Here is a 15,838-nt window from a genome sequence, read left to right on the forward strand (position 1 = left end):
AGATGGGAGTCTAAAATTAGTCCCAAGAACTTAGCCTCCTTTGCAACTTTGATGGGAGTGCCATTTAAAGATAGTGCCGGGTCTTTATGAGGTTAAACAATTAGTTTTGGATTTAGAAAATTTCTTAATTGCAATGATCAGACAGGGTAGAGCCCACTCGGACTTGAAACTGTCTGTCATTTAGAAAAATGGATATAAATTGAGGTAAACGACCTCGTAATCCAAAGTCATGTAAATCTTTCAAGATGCCATATTTCCAGGTGGAGTCATATGCTATTTCTAGATAAAAAAAGATAGACACAGCATGTTGTTTATTAATTAGAGCGTTTTTAACAAATGATTCCAAACGCACTAAGTGATCAACGGCACTTCTGTTTCTACGGAAACCACATTGAATATCTATAATTAGTTAATTGGTTTCCAGGTATCAAACACGTCGATTATTGATCATGTGCTCCATGGTTTTGCAAACGCAGCTGGTAAGCTAAATAGGTCGATAGTTCGAAGTATCGGTATGATCACGTCCAGGCTTAGGGTTAGGGACACGGTAGCATCACGCCATTAAGAAGGAAAGTTTCCAGAGGTCCACATATCATAAAAAATGTTTAAGAGAGTCTCTAAACATGATTCCTGTAAGTGTTTCAGAAGCTGATAATGTACGTTATCAGATCCCGCAGCAGTATCATGAGCTTGTTCCAGAGCAGTATGAAGCTCATGACAGAAAATATTTCATTGTAGTCTTCCTCATTATCTGAATTAAAATTAATAGTATTCGTTTCCTGTTGCTGTTTATATTTTTGGAATTGAGGTACAAAATTCGATGAGGAAGAATGTTAAGCTAAAGTTTCTCCAAGTTTATTTGCAATATCAGATTTACTAGTTAATAATTCGTCTCCGGCTAATTTGGGAGCCCTTACTTTTATTTTCTGGATCATATTCCATACTTTTGATATCGGTGTTTGGGAGTTTATTTTTGACACATAACTGCACCAGAATTGGCGCTTACTGTGCTTGAAAGTACGCCGTGCCTTAGCGTTTAAAATCTTGAAATGATCCAAGTTATGGACCTTTGATGGTGACGGAAATAACGTTCAGCTCTCTTCCGTGCCTTCCTAGTCTGTTTGCACTCATCTGTAAACCATGGGATTCGTATATGTGGAACTGCAGAAGATTTAGGGATACCCTCGTCAGCTATATTATTGAGTTCATAAGAAAAATTCTTTATGGCATCAGGGGCATCTGTAAAAAGCTCAGGTTTAAGTCTTTTACAACACAAAGTTCAATTATAGGTTCCATTTAGCTTTTCAAAAGTTCAATCTCGAAGATGGGGTATTATCAGATAGGTTTACAGGTGTTAAGACAGCTGGAAAATGGTCACTCCCACAAAGGTCATCATGGACTGACCATTCAAATTCACCCAAACGTTCAGGGTCTGTAACTGATAGATTAAGAGCTGAATATGTCCCCGTCCAGTGTGTAAATATATGTTAGAATCGTCATTATATAAAGCATAAATCATTTTCGGAGCAGAACTCTTCCAATAGTTTACCTTTAGTATTAGTAGTTGTACCACCAAAGAGTGGGTTGTGGCCATTCAAATCTCCCATAATAATACACGGCTTGGGCAGTTGATCGTATAGGGTTTGAAGGTCCGTCTGTAGAGCTGTAGACGCTGAGACATACAAAGAACATAATGTGAAAGTAACATGTAAAGTGAGTCGGACGGCAACTGCTTGAAGATTAGAAGTGAGTGTGATTGGGCTATGGATAACATTCCTTTTGGCGAGGATTGAAGATCCTCCAGTGGCTCTGTCACCCGGAGGTGAGAAACAAGGATAACCATTGGAATGAGGTAGCTCAAAAGGATCTGTCTGCTTTAAATAAGTCTCCTGCAGAAATAATGCTGACGGCGTACAATCCTGGACCAATAACTGTAACTCATTATAATTATACCATAGTCCACTGCAGTTCTACTGTACGATACTGTGGGAGTAAACTATCTTTTCAGGGGATTTATTGGGGACCTACCCCGCACTTTTTTTAGTGGGTGTGTGCCCCAGAGTGGACATTTTCGGACACGTCCATGTCCTCAAGTGATTAATATTTTTTGTCACGTTAAACTTATTTTCAGACCCTTTTGGGACTCTGTCATTTTGTTTTGGGGAAAAATCAGGCTTAGGTTTACTTTAGCCTTTAGTAATTTGTTGTAAAGTTTAAAAAATCATTAACATTTGATATGAACAAATGTGCCAAGTCCAAAAGTAAAACATTTTCAAATTAAATTTGTGTAATGACATACAAGTCCATACACAGGGATAGACGTGACCAGCCGATAGACAGAATCGGTCCGATTCTACCACCCGTTTAGGCGAAGTAAGGGCCGAAGTTGTGTGTTGAGCAACAGGAACACGGTTCAGGCTCCTACTGCCCTCAACCACCAGACTACCGTCCTCCACCGACACGGGACGCAAGCCATGGCAAACAGGTTTCCCAGTTCGGTCGCTCCTTGCGACCAGCAATGGGGTGCTATGGACCTAGTTGACCCGGGTCCACACGGGGGTTTGAACTGCTCTTACCCAGCACCCACCACGAGGAGGTGGATGTTCACGGGTGCCAGATATGGCTGACTTGTGACAAAGTATTCAGAAGTATTTGTAACACTTTATTACTCATGAGATAACTTTGTCGAATTCTGACTGGCCAAAGCATACGAAGCCATGTAGTAGGATTCGCCAGGGCGTACGAACCGTACATCCTGTCAATTCTGTAACATGACAGAATCCACTGGTAGTACAAATGACATCGACCATAGATGGAATGTACCTGCCAAACTGCTGGTCACTTTGAGGTTTTAAAGTAAGCATATACAGTTGTGTGTATAAACAGAGTAGTAAAAGTCTTGCTATCGTTCCTCTCTGTTTGTGTCAATAACAATTAAAAACAACAGTAAAATATACTTGTTTTCACTTGTCGTTTAACAGAACCTCAGATTTGATCGTATTTATCATACACTATGCCTCCCTTTATGACCGTTCAGAAAAAGAAAAAAATGCCGAAAACTGAGTGTTTGAAAGATAATCTAGAAATAAGAGATCTTAAGAGTAATGAAATCCTCACACGGTCGAGCCTCCGGAAATGAGAAATTTACAAGGGTCTTACAGTCCCATACGCCCACTGTAAACACTGAGTAACTAATTGTGCCACCATATAGCTGGAATACTGCTGAATGTGGCGTTAGACAACAACAACAACTACAAACAATAACAACATCAACACTGTGCCGTCTAATGTAGAGCCCCTTAAGTGTGCTTGCTGCGATCCAATTCCACATTCGACTTCGATTTGTTAGTGTATGGGCGAATTGTATCGAATCAGCGCTTCCACCCGCAGCATGACATAACAAGACTCTGCTGCTCTTCCCCAAATGCTGCTATTTACTCACTCACTCACAGCATCATCACTGCATGGCATTAAATTCAAACACCTAAATATGCTTTAGAATCATTTATTACTGATACACTAGTAGTAGGAGAGTGATAGGTGGGCCATTCCGTGTATTTCCCCTACTCGTAACCTCTGTCTGTCAAAGGGTCTGGCGCTTGTATCTCTAAAACAAACATGTACAACATTATGAAGAAAAGAATGATGGATGAAGAACCGCAATTGTAATCGTAATTTAGATTGTTGTCAATATGTCATATTTTTTTCAAAACAATATTCGAGAAATGAGGAAATTAGTGGGAATTCCCATGCATTTGTACTGAAAGCATCATCAGTCCGTCCAAGTCCATTATAACTTCTTAAACGGCATTTAGAAAATGAGGAGGAGCACTTTTCTTCTTCTGTGCATGCTACACAGTTCATGTTTTATTTTCTGAGGTCTTGTTGGTGTTCCCAACCCTGATATTGCTGGAATAATGCTAAAAACGATCTAAAACCACACTCACTGACTCCGTCAAAGATATGAGACATAATATATTCAAGAAGGCATATGTCATACCTCCGGCCGGGATGCAGACGCAGTTGGGTCTGTACAGTTGTTGATCCACAGGACAGAAAGTACTACAGGTTTCTGAAACACAAGGATAGAACAATGTTTACACGTACAAAATAAGCAGGATATGTTTTGACTTTACATATAGTAATCCGAAAGCATCAACATTAAGAAACTGTCAGTAAGAATACAATAAATAAGGTGATCTAGATCAATTTCTAAAATGCCTCTCAAAGAAGTTATGGTGACCTGGCTCTGTAGTAATGTCAGTATATACTGGCAACATGCATGTTTTCTGACACCATCTTCTGTTGCTCTGAAAAGGTTTGAAATTGTAATCCTACCGCAGGAGTTTCCCACATAATTTCCAGCACAGATGCATTTGCATGTAGCGCTGTCCAGAGTTGCTCCATTTTCACAAGTCCTTGAGCATCCACTGGGTGCTAACAAAACACAAACATAGCCAGACAGATTTAAGATTTCGTGGCCTTCATAAGATGACAACAAGGAACATATTTTGGTTTTAGAATGTCTCAGAATAATGCGTTTCTATGGGAACTCAAAAATACACCATCAGCATCAGATTAAATATGTTCTTGTTGACAGTTAAATGTTACATAAAGCGTACTTGAATTCCTATATGATAACAGATGAACACAGATTTATTCAACAAACAAAATCAGACATTACGTCTTACTTAAAATTACGTAATCCTATTTCATTTCCCTGGAGAGAATTTAAGCATATTTCTATACAGTGGACAATTATTTCATTCAGTACGCACGTGTTTGACAGTTGCTGCCACTATAACCATCTCTGCAGGCGCATGTACAAGTGAGCGGCTGCTGTGATCCGCCATTTAAACACTCCCTAGAGCAATGTGCTGAGAACAAAGGAAATGATTAATTAAAGACATACGTGTTTGTGTAGCTATTTTATAGTACTTGTGTTCTAATAGTATATAGGGGAGGTGGTGTAGCCTAGTGGTTAAAGCGTTCACTCGCCATGCTGAAGACTCGGGTTCGATACTCTACGAACTCTAACACATCTTCAGACTTTACACCCCTCCCCCAAATAAATAAATAAATAAATAAATAAATAAATAAATAAATAAATAAATAAATAAATAAATAAATAAATAAATAAATAAATAAATAAATAAATAAATTGCAACACAATCAACATGTATTTTGACAAAACATTATTAAGATTAAAGTCAACGAATCTTGTAAATATAAATATATAATCAAATAAATAAAATTAATGAATAATTGAGTTTTGTAAGCATTAAGGCAAGTCCAAACCACTTCTTCAAATGACTCAATAGGCTATGAAGGACGTTTTAAAATTATTTGGTCAAACATTAAATCGCAACACAATCCACATGCCATTGAGATAATATTATTAATATAAAGTGGACGAATCTGGTACTTCCTGTCTTTTGAGTTGCATATTTATGTACGGAAGTCAATTACTAAACTATCGACTTTCACACATACTATATGTGCACTGACAGTTTTTCGATTAACTGCTATCGGAGAATTAACAATTGCCATCCATCATTAGTTCATTACAGCACCAATATTTACTGCATGTGCTCTCATTCCATAATGATATGCAAGAACAGGAACAAGTTTCTTGTTCAGTGTACCCCCGTTACTGCAGGATATAGTGCAAGAGTTTGTTGCTGAAAAGTACAGTTAGACAAATTGCAAAAGCTCAGTGGATGAGGTGGGTTCTTTCCAAAGATTCATTTTCATCAGACGTTTACATGTACGTTCACGTAACTGGTTAGATTTAGTTGCTGGTTTCGTGTAATGAACTACAACAGCATGTGTTTATAGACACAACGAGGTTTACTGATTGTGTTAAATGTGTTAATTTTAGCAGGTAGGCAGATTACTTTGCATTGGAGTGCACGTTACAAAACATATGTTCAGTTATGCATGGCCCTGCATAGTTACTAAGGATTGTGAATATTCACATCTTACCACACGTGGTTCCAGTGTAGAACTCTCCACAGGCACAGGTACAGGTATCTCGGTTCAGTGTTCCTCCATTGAGACAGTCTACAGTGCACGTATTTGCCTCTGAAAAATACAGCAATAAATCAACATCAAAGCATGGCAAATAAACAGAGTGATACTTACACAAAGTGTTCAGAAAAATAGTTTGTCTTATATATTTCAAAATAGAATTCCATGAATTTCACAGCACTGAAAGATAAAACACGCAAAGTGAACAATACAAAGATACACCTCATATAAAGATGTTCTACACTGTGTTAGATAATAAATATTCTAATACTTATCTCCAATAAAACTTTGAGATTCGCGACATACCACACATGGAGCCAGTGTAGAACTCTCCACAGGCACAAGAGCAGGTGTCTATGTTCAGAGTTCCTGCGTTTAGACAAGCCTTAGTGCAGGTGGTTGTCTCTGAAAAAACATCAATAAAACAACACTAACAGTAAGTTAAAATAATGATAATACTGTTAGTCACTGTTTGGTAATGTAGATACTATTTTTTTCATTTTATTTAGTTTAGAAAGAAATATATATTCGCCCATGACACCACTGCGTACACAATACAGCATTACCTATGCAAGATGTTCTACACTACTTTAGAATATTAACAGAAAGGCAAAAGAACTAATCGTAATATTGGAAATGACATTTAAGTATCAATGGAGTATTTGAGCCTAAGTTTTTAACCTATGCACCAGAAAAGTAGGAAGCAAGTTCGAGGACAACATGAATCGTGTTTGAATGGCCATTATCGCCCAATAAAGTATTGAGTAAAATTGAGCTTTGTAATAGAACGTCTTAGACAGTAATACAGCGCCACCAACAACACTGACAAAACAACCCGATGTAACAACATGTCACCATTCGAGCATTGAGCATAATATCCCAGTATGGAAAACGTGCAATAAAAATCCTCTGTTACTATTACTATCAACACCTTTCGTTAACCTTGCTCATAGATGCAGAGAACAAGTGGACGAGTGCCATTCAAGCCGGCAGTTTTTGCATGAATGCATGCATTCTGCACATGCCTCTCTGTTCCAATGGTGAGTTTGTGCAAAGTTATTTGAAGAACAGTGTAGAATAATATTGCAGTTTACAAATGTATCATAACCTCCCATCTTACATTACTGCTCAAATCCGGAATACCAGCCTGATGTGAGATGATCATGGTGACATGTGAAGATTATTATGATTGTTTGTATTACTGTAATCATTGCTGCCATTATAACATTACCTCTGAATTTGTACTACTAGATGTGTACTGCAAGGCTAGTACCTTTGTACTGATTTGTTACTCAGTTCTAGAATACAGTTATTGCAACACATTTCTCTGTTGTTTGTGCAATTCACACGAAGTTCTCTTGTGTACTGATTCTCCTTCCATTCGTAGTCATCACGCAACAAAACAAATAACCTACCACGCGTGGTTCCAGTATAGAACTCTCGACAGGCGCAGGTGCAGGTGTCTGTGTTGCGTGTTCCTCCGTTGAGACATACGGCAGTGCATGTGTTTGTCTCTGAAAAATACATGAAAACCTTAACGAAAAACGGGATGATACTTGCAAAGAGTGTTTTGTGACACAGTAAATACGTGAATTTAGTTTTACGCAGCTTTTTCCAATATGGACTTCACTCATCGTACCGGTGTGGGGAATCAAACCCGTTTATTAAACCTCTAGCCTAACCCGTGGCCACTTAAGTATATAAGATTGGTTTGTATATACAGTGGAAACTGTCGATTGCGGAATGGTCTAGGACCGACTGATGTGTCCGGATTGTGAAGCGGTCCGGATTAGACAACTTTTGTCCGTTACCTTGTTCACTGCCACATGAATTGTCCCCCCTTGTTGTTAACCGACAGCTTAAATCGTATTTTATTATTTATACTCAGTATATTATCTTTAATTTCATTGGAAAGTCTGCTTCTGCCTCTGTAACTGTCCATGCAATACATACAGTGGTTTCAGTCGTTTACCATTAATCACGTACAACTTACCATGAATAATAATATTTTTAAAAATCTCATCTCATTCAAAAGCGTCTCATTGCAACCTGGGAGAAAACCTCACAACCTACCACACGTGGCTCCGGTATAGAACTCTCGACAGGCGCAGGTACAGGTGTCCCTGTTCAGCGTTCCCCCATTGAGACAAGCCTTGGTGCAGTTGTTCGTCTCTGAAAAATGATTTAGAATCACGGAGAAAATATGGACAAGGTGCTTATTGATTTCGCTTTTGCATTTCCGTACTTTGTCTACCTGTTACAACCGACAGACAGGCAGACAGACAGATTAATTCAATAAAGAGGCCTTGGGCCCATGATACATATTTTCTTAGTGATATAACAAAGAGAGTATAGCTGCTGAACAGGCACAGGTGTGAAGATTTGTAAGGTTATATGAACAATAAAATCCCCTTCTAAATCTTTTTGTAATGAGTGAATGAGTGCGTTTAGTTTTACGCCGCACTCAGCAATATTCCAGCTATATGGCGGCGGTCTGTAAATAATCGAGGCTGGACCAGACAATCCAGTGATCAACAACATGAGCATCAGTCTGCGCAATTGGGAACCGATGACATGTGTCAACCAAGTCAGCGAGGCTGACCACCTGATCCCGTTAGTCGTCTCATACGACAAGCATAGTCGCCTTTTATGGAAAGCATGGGCTACTGAAGGCCTATTCTTTTGGTACTGAGCCTTACTGTGTACCGGTAATAACTGAAGATCAGTAGTGATGAACCACTTGTGACAATGGTAGCCACAACAACCGCTGTGTGGCAATCATGTTGCCAACTCACAAAGTGTACACCTTTAATGAAGACCTTGTTTATTTCTATGATGTCCTTGTCGGACGAATGAGACACTAAATGTTTAATTCAGTAATGATCTGGCTATATCACTTTCTTATGAAGATATGTTGAGTACACGTTCATTTGGTTTTGCAAAAATTCTGTTTGTTTTAATATAACCCGTGAATGTACAATTGGGCAGATGTTCCGACTTGAGCATAGTCCTGTTGAGAACAGTCCTATGAGGCTGCAGAAAAAGATGCAACCCCCTTGTGCGCTACTTTTATGACATTTCTACATTGAGACTCGTTGGTTGGACCACAGATACGTATGCAGCACAATATGAGTGATGCATGAGTATATGTCATCCAAATGTGTTCTGCACCACTCTAGATCAATTAATATTGTTGTCTTTGTGAAGTCACATCTTACCACAAGTAGTTCCAATGTAGAACTCTCGACAGGCGCAGGTGCAGGTGTCTGCGTTCAGTGTTCCTCCGTTGAGACAATCCTTAGTGCAGGTGTTCGTCTCTGACAGATGCAGCAGTGAGGCAACATTAAAGTGACGGATAAATGTTACAGTTCACACTTTTGTCAATTTGTGTTACACTGTGTTACAGAATGCTCTATTCATTTTAACATTTACCACAACATACAGAACATGAGGTATGAATGGATATTCCAAGTCTTCAGATATATGCGTTCTACGTTAGTTGAAATTTAGAAACATAATGCTGAAATTTAGAACATACCACAGGTGGTTCCATTGTAGAATTCTCTACAAGCACAGGTGCATGTATCTCTGTCCAGTGTTCCGCCATTTAGGCACGCTAAAGTGCAGTTGTTCGTCTCTGAAAGGGAGAACTACAAATTTAAAAAGTTACTAAAAAGGTGATATGGCCAGATCATTGTTCAACTGTTTCCAGTGTCGTGTAACGTTTCAGTGTTTTAATAATAACATCGTGTATGATTTTTGCACGGCAGAAAATAAGCTGGAACATAAAAGATCAGAGCTACAGCTGTCTCGGCTCAGTATAGCTCCATTGAGACATGACATACTTCGTTCACAGGTTGTTTCTCTAATATAAACAAGAAATATGTCTAGGTAAATAAACATGAAAGAGTATGGTACTGAACCCGTGGTATTTGCCCTTGAATTATGTAATGTATGACGTCATTGATTTGCACAATCCTCTGTACAACAAGGGTAAATGTAAATGAAAAAATAGGAGCAGTTGCAAGGCCTATTTGCAATGTTTCCCTTTACGTTTTCAGTTATAAATAAATAAATAAATAAATAAATAAATAAATAATAATAAAATGAATAACATCTCTATTAACGATCGACACAAGCTGAGATTCTGAAAGAAACCTACCACAAGCGGTTCCGATAAATGCTGAAAGGCCTGTTTGCAATGTTTTTGTTTTGCGTTGTCAGGTTTCTATTATTGAAAAACAACGATGTGAGATTTTGGACAGATAGTGACATCATAAGAACACAACTCCACCTATATACAAGGAGCACTGACTCACATCAACAAACTTGTTATGGAGTACACTTTCCTTACCTCATAAATCTCCAGACACACCCGGCGGACACACACAGAGGCAGGTAGTGCTATTCAAAAATCCCTTGTTCAGACATTCTTTATTGCAGGTACCTACAAGAAGGACATACTTGTTTACACATGTTGGCTGCTATAGAGCTCAGTTTCATTACTGCATTTCCGCTTGGAAACAATGGAACGTCTGAACATATCAAATTTTGCATGACGTGAAAAACGGGCATGTTTACATGCTGCCTTTGCATATACGTAGTATACAAGTGAGAGTTAATCACGCGACACCGACGTTTTTAGGTATGGTGTGTGTATGTACGGAAACGTTTCACATTGCATATGCTTTGAAAACTACCTGTTTGTTTTCACTTTTGCTTAGGTAATTTCTGTCGCCATTCTGACGGTTGTGTACATACCGCAAGTGATACTTCTACCCAAACTGACTTGCTTTCCACTATGCTAGGGCATGATCCCCTATACCGACCAAAAGTTGAATATACACATAAGATGTTCATGTATATTGTTAAAACAGAATAATTCAAAGCCTGTTTTTAGTTTTTCAGAGAAATTTGGAAAGGTTAATTTCATGGTGAATCCATTACTACGATGGTTTAAACTCAAATGGTGTATGATCTCATTGACTCGTCTTCCCATCAACACTAGAAAACATTACAATCTTTGTGCACAAAAAGTCTCAACCCGTGTTTTTCTAAAACGAAAACAAAAAGTTTGTGTAACTTGTGTTTGTAATGGGACAGAAGCCAAGAAGCTGGGGTTGGTCAAGTGAAGAGTGCCTGCTGAATGGGAGAATATTTGTACTATTCCATATGTGCTGAGTGACATCGCTTGTGGAGCGACGTGCAGAGAGATATCTCACAGCAAACCATGTTTTGGTCATGTTTTCCTCGTTCTATGTTTTGATCTAATTTTCCTTGTATTACTTTAGGATCAGTCTTATTATTGCGCTACCTTTGAATCAGGTTTTTCTTGTGCTATGTTTGGACCAACTTTACTTTTTCAGGTTTTCCTTGGACTATGTTTTGATCGCGGTTTCTTTGGAGTTTTTTTTATCAGGTTTTCCTAGTAGCTAATGCTTACATTTTATGCAGGTTTCACAACAGAGTGTTCTGGTAGTGAGTGAGTGAGTTAACATTTAACGTCACATCGGCAGTATTGCAGCCATATCGTGACGAGAGCATTCTTAAAAAAGGAATGTATATGATAAAAACCTGTCGACGACGGACAGTAAAACAACTAGAATATCACAATAGGAAATAAAACTAGCGTGAAAAGTTAAAACAAATATTCCTAATCAGACAATACAATATAAAAACAGGCTATATAGATCACCAACAACTGATGGTAGATCACCATACTAGGGGCCATGGGGACTTACAGTACTTCTGCTACCTGCATGGTCCCTAGCTGGATTTACATCATCCCCTCAGCTGCTGGTGATTGTAAGCAAGATTAGCCACAAATTAAAATGACACATATTCTACGGCTAAGACAAAATGGAAGATCAAATTTCACTTTAAATGTTTTGGGACTTACGTACCCTCTCAAGAGGACAATAATTTTACAGTGCTTTAACCCCCCTCGAGGATACAACCACTAACACTCTAAGTTACTAATTCAAACTGCCAAGCATAAAATATTTATCTATTTACAATTCATTTAGCAAATCTAATTCTTTTAAAAATGCAATAATTAAATGAGAACTAACAGAATTAAAAAGATCCTTCAAAGTTCGTGAATTAAAATACTTATCCCTTGTGATGGAATATTCAACACAGTCAAGCAGGACATGCTTGACTGTGATTCTCTCATCACAAGGGATACAAAACGGAGGATCTTCACCTTTTAATAGATAACCGTGAGTATACCTCGTATGGCCAATGCGACATCGTCGACCTCCTCAAATCTGGACTGACAACCCAAGTAAGTATAACCGATATAAGGTTTTATTTCATGTAATTTATTTATACCCACTTGGGTGTCCCACTTCTTCTGCATCAGATCACGGATATAAGATCTTATTGCAGCTTTATAATCAGAGTATGGAATAAGAAGTGGTGTTACAGATTTGTTGAGTGCTGCTTTAGCAGCAAGATCGGCCATTGTGTTACCAGAAATGCCAACGTGACTAGGTAACCAACAAAGGACAATGTCGCACTGGCCAGTAGCAAGATTATTGTACAATTCAATAATTTCAATTAAAAGTGGATGTTTACAAGAAATATTTTTAATAGTCTGAAGGCAAGAGAGAGAGTCTGAATAGATTATATACTGTTTATGTTTAGGGTGTCTTTGAACATATTTAAGAGCAGTTAATATGGCGTTTGCTTCTGCAGTACAAAATAGAGCTGTTATCAGGTAATCTAGAAGAGATTGTTCTGGATCCAATGACAGTGGCATTAGCTACTGCGCCACCGTCCTTGGACCCATCTGTAAATAAGGATTTGTAATTGTTATATTTACTTTTTAATTGGTGATATGCTTGCTTATATTGTAAGTCATTAGTTTCTGATTTTTTAAATGATGTTAATGTTAGATCGATCTGTGGTCTAACCAGTTGCCAAGGGGGTGAAGAAAGAAAACGAAAAGGAGCTATATTTTCCAGCGCAATGCCGGCAGCAGTAATAAACGGCTTAATTCTGAGTCCAAGTGGCGGAACAAGAGAAGATTTCTTGTTGTAAGCATCCTCATAAAGAGGATTGAAGACACAGTTATATGCAGGGTTTGACTGATTGGAATACAGTTTTGTGATGTACTGTAAAGTTAATTTTATACGGCGTTGGTCAAGAGATGGCTCATCAGCCTCGACGTAGAGACTGTCAACAGGTGAAGTTCTAAAGGAACCAAGACAAAGTCTTAAACCTTGGTGATGGACAGAATCAAGAAGTTTCAGGTTGCTTTTGCATGGTCCACCATATACGATGGAACCATAGTCAAGTTTAGAACGGACTAATGATCGATATAGGTGTAAGAGGGTCGCCTGATCCCCTCCCCACTTTGAGTTGGAAACAACTTTCAACAAATCGAGTGCCTTCAGGCATTTGGCTTTAAGAGATTTAATGTGCGGCAGAAAAGTTAAATGGGAGTCAAAGATTAGGCCCAAGAACTTGGCCTCCTTTACAACTTTGATGAGAGTGCCATTTAAGGATAGTTCTGGGTCCTTATGAGGCTTGTATTTTCTACAAAAATGTATGCAGTTAGTTTTGGATTTAGAGAATTTAAAGCCGTTTTCAAGACACCATTTATTTATTTTGTTTAAGCACAACTGCAGTTGTCGTTCAATAGCATGCATATTTCTACCACAACAAGAAATATTAAAATCATCCACAAATAATGATCCATCAATTGAATCATTTAAAACTTTGGATAAACTGTTGATCTTAATACTAAATAAAGTGACAGACAAAATACTACCTTGAGGAACACCCTGATCCTGATTGTAATGATCAGACAGGGTAGAACCCACTCGGACTTGCCGGTCTTTTAAAAACTGTGATATAAAAAGAGGCATACGGCCCCTCAAACCAAAATCATGTAAATCCTTTAGAATACCATGCTTCCAGGTCGTATCATAAGCTTTCTCAAGATCAAAGAAAATTGATACAGCATGTTGTTTATTCACCATAGCATTTTTAACAAAGGATTCTAACCGTACCAAATGGTCAAGGGTACTACGATTTTTCCTGAAACCGCATTGAATATTTGTTATAAGGTTATTGGTTTCAAGATACCAAACTAATCTATTATTCACCATACGTTCCATGGTTTTACAGACGCAGCTAGTGAGAGATATTGGCCTGTAATTTGACGGATCTGTATGATCCCTGCCAGGTTTAGGTACTGGTATTACGATGGCAGTACGCCATGAAGGAGGAAATTCTCCAGATGTCCATATTTGATCAAAGATATCTAAAAGTGTTATCAAGCAAGGTTCGGGTAAGTGTTTCAGTAGCTGGTAATGTATATTATCATCGCCAGTTGCAGTGTCATGAGCTTGCTCAAGTGCAGTATGCAGCTCATGTAATGAAAACACTTCATTATAATCTTCACCATTATTTGAGTCGAAATTAAGTTTTGCCTTTTCCTGTTGTTTTTGATATTGCTGAAACTCAGGGACATAATTTGCCGATGAAGAATTTTTGGCGAGAGTTTCGCCAATTTTATTGGCTATCTCAGATTTGTCTGTAAGTACATTATCACCCTCCCTAAGATGGTGAACAGCAGATTTTGAACCTTTGCCCTTAATTCTTTGAACCATGTTCCATACTTTGGACACTGGCGTACGTGAATTAATCTTGGAGACAAGATTGTCGTTTATTTTGTTTGAAGGTACGACGTGCCTTTGCATTGAGCATTTTAAATTTGTTTAAGTTGTGGACAGTTGGGTGATGGCGGAAATATTTCTCAGCCTTTCCCCGCGCTTTTCTGGCCTGTCGGCAATCCGGGTTAAACCATGGTGTTCTTATATGTGGACTGACAGAGGACTTTGGAATACATCCATCAGCTATTTCATTCAAAACATCAGAGAATATCTGAATGGGGTCTACAACAGCACTAAACAATTCAGGTTTTAGTTTGCTTGTGCATAAAGTTTCAAACATCAACCAGTTTGCTTTTGTGAAATTCCGCCTTGTACATGGTGGAGTATCAGATGGATTTACTGCTGAAAGTATAGTTGGGAAATGGTCACCCAGTTAGAGACAAATCAAGAGAAGAGTAGGTGCCAGTAGCAGGATGCAAATAAGTATGGGAATCATCATTAAATATACACAGGTCGTTATTAGTGATGAGATCCTCCAGTCGTTTACCTTTAGTATTAGTATTTCTACCTCCCCAGAGTGGATTGTGTCCATTCAAATCCCCCATGATAATACATGGTTTTGGAAGCTGATCATAAAGATTTTGAAGATCAGCTTGCTGGAGAGCTGCAGATGGTGGAATATAAAGTGAACAGAGAGTGAAAGCAACGTGAAGTGTCAGACGCACAGCAACAGCTTGAAGATTAGTCTTAAGCACAACAGGGCTGTGGATAACATCTTGCCTCACAAGAATTGAAGATCCTCCAGTGACCCTTTCACCTGGAGGAGAAAAAGAATGGTATGCTTGGAACTGGCGCAAAGCTATAGTATCGTTCTGCTTTAAATAAGTCTCTTGCAGGCAGAAAGCTGACGGTTTAAAATCTTGGACCAATAATTGTAATTCATTGAAGTTGGTCCGCAGTCCTCGACAATTCCACTGTATAAGAGTATTCGGAAACATTATTATTTGGGTGGATTGATTGGGGATCTACCCCGCACTCTCCTTGAGAGAGAAACGCTGTGTGCCCTCGGTTGGATGTTTTCCATAACATCCATCTGTTCAAGTGATCCAAACTTATTGAAAAGTTGGATCTGGTTATTTGACCCCTTTGAAATTCTCGAATTTTGTTGTCCTTTTGATGATTCT

The 15,838-nt window shown here is 38.5% G+C and overlaps 1 pseudogene; it reads right to left on the reverse strand.

Annotated features, from left to right (window-relative positions):
* Nucleotides 1-641: 641 nt before the first annotated feature.
* The window catches only part of LOC137271834 (uncharacterized), a 34,382-nt pseudogene continuing 19,185 nt past the window's right edge, over nt 642-15,838 (reverse strand).

Source organism: Haliotis asinina, chromosome 2 (genome assembly GCF_037392515.1).
Source record: "Haliotis asinina isolate JCU_RB_2024 chromosome 2, JCU_Hal_asi_v2, whole genome shotgun sequence".
Classification (NCBI taxonomy): Eukaryota; Metazoa; Mollusca; class Gastropoda; order Lepetellida; family Haliotidae; genus Haliotis; species Haliotis asinina.